The following is a 10127-nucleotide window of genomic DNA, read 5'->3' as shown; positions in this document are numbered from 1 at the left end:
GATACAAAAGAGTTCTAAAAAGAAAAGTGATGTTTGTTCACCCAAAGGTACGTAGCCATCAAAGGAAAGGGTTAAAACAAACGCCTGCACATCTGGTCTGACATAAACTTCACGCTTTCCTTGCTAGTTCAGGAAGCTTCTGCTTAACCCAGATACTGCTACCTGTGGGCTGAGAGATACACTGTCCTCCTGCAGTCGTTGCCTGTCTCTCTCCTGCATCAGCTCCCTATGAGCGGCTGCTGCCGACTCACTCCCCCTCCCTTCCTCTCTAGACAAGGGCTTTTAACTACTTACTGTCCTTTTGATTTTAGGCCCCCGCCCTGGAAAATATGCCCTGCCTGGAACCAGGCAGGGGGGCATTTCTCAATTAATAGCCCACTCATTTTTCTCTTAAGGACGCTTGGTATTTTCTCTGGAGATAAATTATCTCTAGACATCATTTTGTTTCCTGCTTGCTCTTACTAACAGCCCCTTCTTATTTAACTCTATGCAGGCAGACAGAATAAAATCAAGCAAGTAAACTGAGGAACATATAATACAGGTATCTCCCTCACTCTCCTCAGATGCAAATACTCCCAGAAAGAGGGAGTAAGTTTTTCAAAGGGAGAGCAGACAACATGCAAGAGATAGTACCTGGATAAGTAAACAGCCCCCTTTCTATGCTGAAGTGGTTTCCGGATATATGCACGCTGGCCCTCAGGCTGGTGCATGGAATAATCTACATATAGGACATGTCTGTCAAAGGCATTGACATAATAAAAGGCTTTAAGCAATGACCCTACCCAAGCCCCAACCTCCTCCCCATTGGAAGCAGGTCAAAATGTATCAATCGAGCATGCTCGCCATTCATCAGAACTGCTTTGAGGGAGCCAGACCTAAACCAAACATATATGCTCTACTCTCAGGGCAAGCAAAGAATCTACCTGAACAAACTAGCTAAACTGCATTAAATGGCCAGGAATTTTACCCTTTCAAGATTACTCCACAGACTTGGTCTGGAAAAGAAAAGCTTTCTCAGGGTTAGCAGGAGGCTAAGAGTACAAAGCACCTGTCTTGCTCTGATATATCCACCTTTTCTCACTCATGCAGGTGGAGGAGGGTGGTGAACTAGTCCTTGATACAAATGAGTCAGGGGAATCTTATGCCCAATGTTCACTTTTAAAACACATGGCATGGGCAGTATCTTCCCTGGCTTCTTTGACTGTTGGTAAGGAGATCAGAACCCTGAGCTCTGCTTAGGCTTGGCAGTTCATAGCCATAACACCTCCGGACTTGCTGCATCAGTTATGAATGTAAAAAAAATTGCTTGAGCCCAGATATCTCTTCCATTACAAATTAAACCCTGTCTGAGCTATCCTTGCCATAGAAGACTAAAAGGCCACCACTGACACACACACACACACACTCTTAGATGACTGCAAATTACTTCAGTACCTTGTGCAGAACGTAGGCCACGGGGACAGATCCATAGCTGATAAAATTCCAGATGCACAATTTCCAACGTAGGGAGCAAAACTAGGGATCTGTCCAGCAATACAATCAAAGGGATGCATTACTCCGACAAGTTTCATGAAAAGTTAGCTGGGATATTGACTGAACACAGCAGTTCTGGATTTTTACTCCAGTTCCTTATCTACATAGATGTAGGGAGCCAACGTTAACCTCAATCTGAAAAAGACCAAAGAGCCTATCAGTTGTACTGGTCACCAACACTTAATATGGATAGAAAAACCATGGCTAAAAATCCAGCAACAAGCTGAGTTCCCTGATTTGAGAAGGCCAAACCGCTTCCTGCTCATTAGATGCTCTATCAGCCACCTCAATCATCTACCTAGTGTATTCTCCTATGCAAGCTTTCTCCACCAAGAAGCCTGGTTCATGTGTTGAAAAGGTGTTGGACTGTGTGGAGTGGGCCTACGAACTGGCAATTCTGACCAAGGTATGACTAATGCTGTTGGATTTAGGAAATGGACTAATATTCTGTAGAAATCTCCCACTTCATACTTATGGCTCAAACTGACTTTAGGCCTGGCACTTTTCAGATGAGGATTTCTAGACTGAATTTTTTCCATGACTTGGGTTTTTCCTGTTAGATATTTTTCCCAAACCAGTGTCAACAATTTGCGAAAATACCAATGGAGGAATTTGCTTTCAAAACTGAACAAGATCCTCTGGAGCCTACCAATGGGACCCTTTTGGGTCAAATGAGAGACTTTTTCCCGAAAGGCAGCACTTGGCCAAAGACTTCGCTCCCTTTCCTGTACCTCCCTGTTAAAACAATGGCATACAGCCAGAATACAAGGTAAATGATGGATTCTACTACACCGGTGTATTTCTTCATTGTTAAAGTCAGTTGTTTGTGGTGCATATATTTTGACACTCATTTGGGACCTGCATTACGCACTGTTGGCCTCACAATCAATGGATAGGACGCCTGTCCCAAACTGACGCCTAACCTGGGCTCCCAGGACAATACACTAAACATAAACAACAGAAAAGCAAATCAGTTAAAGAAAACCCACCCTTGTCAGAAAATGCACTGCAAGCAAAGACCCTTTGCCTCTCACTCACCCCACCCCAAAAAAAGAGCACTGGAGCATAGCCCGGAGACCAGCAGACTCGGGCTATCTCACACCTGGGAGAGCAAAGTTTGGGTCCCTTGAGGAGAAAGCTCTGCCTCCCAGTGCCTCTTTCACAGTGAGGAAAGTCTCGTTCTAGCCCTTCTGCTGATCATAGCTGCAGCAATAGCACGCGTCTGTGTGCTTTTAAGTATATCCCACATATGCTGCTGAAAACCTGTTCTGCAAAAATGATGTTGGGCCTTGATCAGAACCCTCTGCCTGTAAAGCCAGATGTCCCCGTTACCACAAGCCCTGTGTGTCCAGGACTCTGAGACCCATAAAAACCTCGACAAGTGACGTACAGTAACTTTTCTAAACATAAAAGGTTGTGGATTTAAAGTCAGGTCTTGGGACCTTGTCGGACTAGAAGCAAGTGCTGAGTCCTATTGGGAAGCAGGGACTCTGCCCTCCCCAGTGGTCATGTAAATAAACCTGGAGTTCTAAACTGCTGCGTCCAACTTCCAGCTACAAAATGAAGTGCAAAGCAGGAATTCCCCAGACGTGACTTGCATGGTGATTTTTCCTTCTCTGCCAAATCAATAGGCTTAATATAGGTATTGCTGGGGTGCTAGGCACTATGGTAATACAAATAATTATAACAATGTGGCAGACAGAAAAAGTTAGCAAAACAAAAGTGTTTGTTTAAAGGCTGTTTTTTTTGATAGAGGCCACAAATCCACTTATTGAGAGAGAGTAAATCTTTGTTTTCTAAAGGGAATAATGTAGTGAAAATCCAAAATACGAGAGACTCTCAACTCAGCAAAGAACAGTGATCCACAGAGGGGTTTTCAATGAGCGGTTCCCAAACTTCGTTGCACCGCGACCCAATTCTGATGACAAAAATTACTTTGTGATCCCAGAAGGGGGGACCGAAGCCTGAGCCCTGCCACCACAGGCAATGGGCCAATGCCAACGCCCCAGGGCTTCAGCCCTGGGTGGGGGGGCCTGTAACCTGAGCCCCGCCACCCCAGGCAGTGGGGCTTGGGCTTTGGCCCTGGGCCCTAGCAAGTCTACCACCAGCCTTAGAGACCCCATTAAAACGTGGTCATGACCCACAGTTTGAGAACTGCTGGAACGTCAAGTTTGACAGTGCATTTCAGTTTCAAGTTTGTCTTCCGTTCTATATCCCTACCTAGGGCATCTATTGCCATAATATCTAGATGCTTGGGGGGGAAACCGTCCCCTTTGGGAATTGAACCCCCAGACCAGGGTTCAATCCGAAGCACTTCTTGCAACTGCTCCTCATGCTCCAGGCTTCTTCCTACGACGCTTGACACTACACCGCTCCTTTCAATGGCCTTGTGCACGAAGCCTTCAGTAAGAAATAATTAACAACTCAGTGAAGTGGGGTTAGTTTAATACTCCGGGGTACTATGCCCAGCAGTCTAACTTTCCCATGTTAGTGTACTCGGGGGCTGTGTGCACTACAATGCATTACGTGCTGCCTAAAACCCGTCAGACCAGCTGATCCAACTTACAGCGACAGACCTTGTCAAAGGTAGCAGAGTTATGGGAGCGGGTTTGGAGTCCGACGCAAAATTAGTGGGACAAGAGTTGCGTTGTCCTTCAGTACCTTTTATGTGCAGTTGGAACCATTTTAACAACGGCAAATAATTCCCAACCTGACCCTGAGTGACACTTGGGTTCCAGAACAGATCCACACGAGATTTATTTGCTTGTTATAACAAATGCTTTGTGGCCATGGGGCCTGTTTTCGTTTCCTCTTTGGGCAATAAAAGCAATGTGGGGTGGTGATTTCCCACAGTAATAGATCATCACAGATGGAGAGAGGTTCTAGAGAGAGTCCAGAAGAGATCCAGTATGGAAACTGAAGTATCTTACCGTCCTCCAGAAAGGAATGGAAGTGCAGGCACAAGGTGGCAGCAGACAGGTTCTCCGCAACGCTGTTGAGTTTTCAATAAGTTTAACAATGTGCTAGAACTGAGCCCAGGCCTGGAGAGTAGGGACTGCTGCAACTGGGGGTGGGGTGAGTGGGGCTGGTGAGAATGAAATACCCCCTTTTTGTTATCCCGTTCTTCAAAGCCTGTTTCTCCCAGCACAAGCCCTGAATTTGTCTCCTGGAAGTGGAAACTGGAAAGATCTTGGGACAGGACTGAGGTCAAAGGGGCTCTTCCCCTGATGACAGTGAGCAGGATGTGAGGCCCTGCCTAGCAAACCCTGAGTACGTCTACACAGCAAGCAGAAACCCGCCGCAGCAAGTCTCAGAGCCTGGGTCTGTTCACTCAGGATCACGCTACAGCACTGAAAACAGCTGTGTAGACGCTCAGGCTCTGAAGCCCAGCCCCCTCATTAGGCTTCAGAGCCCTTGCCCCAAAGACTACACGGCTATTTTTAGCGCCGTAGCCTCAGCCCCGTGCCTGCCGTGTAGACATGCCTTCAGACAGGAAAGCACCTCAGAAAAGCAGAGTGGGTGTCCCAAGGATTTTGAGTGAGTGCATTAAAACAATGAGTTCTCAAGGAAGGCAGCTGTGTGGCAGGCATATCTTTTTGGCCACTAGTCAGCATCTAAATGAAAGTGTCCCAGTCAGAGCTCCGTGCAGATAGGGAGGCTTGGATGAGAAGACAATAATTACATCTCCAAAGGCACTAAGCTGCCTCCATTCTGATAGGTTTATGAAACATCATTTCTCACCTCATTGCTGTTTGCACAAGGAGCTGTTAGATCAGGCTAGTGCTGTGAACCCAATAAAGGATGGATATCTCCATTAAGCCAGGTATTTTACAGCCAGCTAGTTTTAGCCTCGCAGAGTGACACAGCTCATGAAGATAAATATGCTGGCGCATACTGTAATTGTACAAGGCCACCGTGCTTTTTCCAGATAGATTTTCAATCAACAGAGCATTGCATTTGCAGGTACTTAACATTTAATTTATCAAAGACAGAGACAGCCAGAACACTTCTTTCCGCAGCAAGTGCTCAGGGTCAGCACGTGAAACAAACATTTCCTATTGTTTCACGAAGGCAAAAGGAAAAGTAACATGTGCCTAGCACTGACTGAACCTCTTTCTCCACCAGCCTCCTATGCCAGTGCACACAGCAGGTTCTATATCCTCTGGCCAGCAGAGGGAGACAAGGAAACAATCCAGGCTCTTGTGATGACATTCCCTCTGTCCACTGCTTGCTCCTTCATCATCTGTCCCATATGGTCTGCTCTCTGTTTTGGCAGCAAGAACAGGAGTATTCTCTGCCAGCCAGCAACCATGTAATAGAATAAGCTTTCCTCAGCCAGCTAGTAATAGAAAAGAAAAAATACCAGAAAAGCCCTTGCCTCTAGGCCATACACAGGAGAACCACCTGCCCAGACCCCTCTCTTTAATAATGAGGATCAGGGGCATTTGTTGCAGGGGACAAGTGGTCTTTCAGGTACTACACAGGTACCAGGCCATATGGGTGTTACTAACTTTGACAAACCCTTTAAACCCTACCCAGAGATCAACATGCAGCCAATGGACATCTCAGAGCTCTGGTGTCATGTAATTCCAGCAAGTTGCCCCACTCAGTATATGAGCTGCATCGTTCTGCACCAGCTTTGGTCTCCAAAGGATATGAAGTCATTGACCCATGCCTTGTCTTGATGCCAACTGGCAGAGGGCACAGGAGTGTATAAAGGTTAGAGAGACGCTCTGGTTTGGCATCTACCTACTAGTCTGCCAAAGAATGTTATGTAAGGTTTCTAGTGAAAGCCTGTGTCACACTGGTCATCATAATCCTTGTGAGATGTATGTACAGGAAAATGTGTAGAGTTACATGTAGATATACTAAAAAATTATTTTCTCTGGGTCTGAGTTAAGACAGGGCACCAAAAGGTGACCCACAAACCCCTGGCAGGCAGGGGGGAAGAGATGCTTCTCTCACTCTGGCTGGACATCTGAAAATGAAGTACTGTATGCTTCACAACAGACGCCCATTCACAGTCTGAGCAAAATGGTGATCAATAGATTGCGGAGATGGCAGGGAAAATAAAACCAGCAGGGGTTAGCTCGTTTAAGAGTAAGACAATGAAACTTATGTATCAGAGGGGTAGCCGTGTTAGTCTGGATCTGTAAAAAGCAACAGAGGGTCCTGTGGCACCTTCTAGACTAACAGACGTATTGGAGCATAAGCTTTCATGGGTGAATACCCACTTCGTCAGACCCACAAAAGCTTATGCTCCAATATGTCTGTTAGTCTATAAGGTGCCACAGGACTCTGTCACTTTTTACAATGAAACTTGGAAACTATACCTAGGGTGCAGATGAACTCCCCCTCCCCCCGTTGTTCCTTCCATTTGGGAAGACAAGCCTCCAGGGGACTTGATTGTATGAGAAGGGATCTCAGCCAAACTGGTTGAAAAAACACAGGAAAAAAGATCTGAGGTAAGCTATCTTGTATGGGGTGGGGAATGCCTTGTTAGTTAAGTTTAGGCTTTAGAAAACATATTATGATTTTGTTTTATATGTAACTATTTGTTTCCAATATTCTTACTCTTTCACTTGAATCTCTGTTCCTTGATAAAACGTATTCTTCTTTCCACTATATCTAAATCTCAATACTGTGTGTTGAGTAGAGTGGTGATCCTGAGTTGAATCTTGCAAGCTGGTGAGTACTGTTCCTTTGGGAATAGCAGATCTGAGAATTCTGTGAGAGGTCAATGGAACGGGCTGGGCACCCCAGAGGGCTGCCCAGAAAACTTGTGGGTTGGTGTGTGCCCATTGCTAGCCCGTACAGAGAGAATGAGTCCTGCAGAGGCCTGAAAGGCAGTGCTTGTGGGTTCAGGTAGCTGACCCATTGCACACACCGCTGTTTCATGCTAAGGGCTAGTGGTGGCAAAGTGCCTCAGAACCCTGGGAAAAGTCAATGGTCTGATAGTTCTTGTATCTTCCAGGAGAGACTGGTAGGAATTGCTTGGTGGCTGTCTGCCAGCAATGGAGGGGAGCAGGGGTGGGTAGGGGAGGCATTTGCACAGCTATTAAAGAGGAATATGAGAAATGGGCTCTGACCTGTTGGTATCAGTTACTCTCTAAGGGGGGTATCTGTAATATCTTCAAGGCTGGGAATGGAAAGTTGGCCTGAGCCTGTATTTTAAGACCCCCATCTTCCCCTTGGGTACCCAGAAACTCTAATATGTTATGCCTTTTCCTATGTCTAGAAGAATACCATGAAACAGTCAGATCTGATAAACCAATACAGGAGCCTTGAGCAGATTGAGTTTACTTGGAACATTTTTGTGTGCAACTCCGACAACTTGGATTAAAGCATATTCATTCTTTAATCCATGATTTCAAGATTCTAAGAGAGCTGATGCCTGCTTTAGAATCTTTCTGTCTGAAGAAAGAAATAAGGGGGAGTTTTTTGCACGTACAAACTTGCATCAGTTCACAGAAATCCTCTTTTAGCTTAGTATCTGTCCCTAACCTAGGGCGATTTTGGTGCTAAAAAGATTACTTTAAAAATAAAGCGTGAGCAAAATTGCTTGGGAGCAAAAGTACTTCAGAAAACATCTCTTCCATAGTCCAATAACTGCACCAACTGTGATGCTTAATTAAACAAGAAAAGCCTCTTTAGTATTGGTATCTGCAAAGGACTCCTCTGAGCTTGAGCAGAGATGTACAGTGAGTTTTCCAATGCAGCCACTAGGAGCCTGTCTTCCCTATAAATTATTACCTAGGCTGATCCCTAGAGTAAACCGCCACCTTTGTAGCCAGGAACAAAAATTTGGGGAGTGAGTCCAGAGTAGTTTTTACAAACATGTCAGCTATCTTGAGTTAATTGGCAGTCAACTGACTGGAAGTTTAAAAACTCTAGAGTATGTGTGCCCCTGAGTTTGCTTTCCTTCACAGCATGCAAGACTGATGTCGCGCCTATCCGTTATCTAACCTAAACATGCAAGTCAAATTAACGCTATGAAAAGTAAATAAATAACTTTTTCATTTTCATTTCTCCCAGAGTGAGACTGACCTAGGAACCAGCCCTTACTGTTTGCTATTTCCCGTGAGTACCATCCAGACCAGTGGATGAGGAAAAAGTAGATTTCTTAACCTGAAATTTCTAGTTCTCCTAGTGGGAAGGGCATGCACTGGTCTGGACAACGCCCCAGTATATATCCAGATGTTCTTGGTAAAATTAAGTCTGTCGGTGGTTATACCTTTAATTCTGTTAATCCTATTATCTACACTGAAGATGATGTTTTCTACCTGGTTTATGTTATTTCAGTTTTGGGAGTCCTGGGAATCAGAGTGTGGTGGTGCAGCATGAGTCTAAACTCAAAGGAGGGAAGTGAGGAAAAATCTAAGCTACTATCTCCATTGAGGCAGAATGGATCCAAGAGCAATGTTCACACCATTAAGAGAAATAAAAATGACAAGTAAGGATACAACTAGCCTCCTCCTGTAATGCTTCTGTTTTAACTCAGATTCAACGTAACGAGAGCATTGCACAGGGCTTTGGAGAAAATCCTGGTCTGTATGTGTTAGATGAGTGAAAAATTTATTCTGCAAAGGTAGGCTGGCTCTTGAATAAAAGAGCAGTATGGAGGAAAGGGAAGATTCAAACCAGATTAGGAAGAGATGAGGAGTCTGGGAGAAAAACAATCTGAGGTAGTTTAGCTTGTTACTTGCATGCAAAACCATGCTCTGAAGTGTTCCTAGCCTCTGTTTCCTAGAAACTAGGAATGGGGGAACAGGGGGATAGATCACTTGATCATTCCTTCTGAAGCACCTGGCATTGGCCAGTCCGAAAACAGGGTACTGGCCAAATGGACCTTTGATCTGACCCAGTAGGGCCATTCTTATGATGATCTAATGTACTTAGTTAATTAAGATTTTGAATTATTTAAAGAGGCTGGCTCCTGGGCTTTCATTCCCTCCTCTCCAGCAGCAGCTATAAACAAACTGCATAAGGACCATGTGTAATGGTGCATGCCCTGGAAGTCGTGCGTAATCCTTGTAATTTGCTATTGGGGGGTTGGACCGTTTGTGGAAGCCATGCCTGGAGAAAGCTGCCACTAACTCAGCAGGGAGATCAACGTGTCAGGCAGCTTCCAGTCCACGTTTGTGGGAGGGTATGAAGGCAAGTATGGGGATGCAGATTACAACCAATATTCTCATTTCCCCTAAACATACCTGAATCTATTACTCCCGCTGAGCCTCGTTCCTTCCAGAAGTAAGGGGGAGTTGAAAGCTCTGGCTTCTTCTCACCTGTCTGACCCAGTGGGGCAGGTTCAGGGTGGGGTGAGAGGGATGTCCCCAGTCAGACAGGTCAGGATCGAGGCTGCCCTACACCAGGGCATGTAGCTACCTGGGGTCCTGCTCGATGCTGTCCCGTGCTGTGGGGCTGGGGACATCGAGGCGTTTAGCGTCACCCTCAGCCCAGTCAGCGGGCGCTACAGCGTTATACAGGCCCCCGAGAGAAGGGGGGGCTGGTACATCGTTTGCTCTGCCCCCCCCATCCCCGTTGTGCACGGTGGGGGTCTGAGCTCGGGGCTCTGGTGTAATTGTGCCCCCCCC

The sequence above is a fragment of the Trachemys scripta genome, chromosome 8 (genome assembly GCF_013100865.1).
Source record: "Trachemys scripta elegans isolate TJP31775 chromosome 8, CAS_Tse_1.0, whole genome shotgun sequence".
NCBI classification, from domain to species: Eukaryota; Metazoa; Chordata; order Testudines; family Emydidae; genus Trachemys; species Trachemys scripta.
This window is presented reverse-complemented; position numbering follows the sequence as displayed.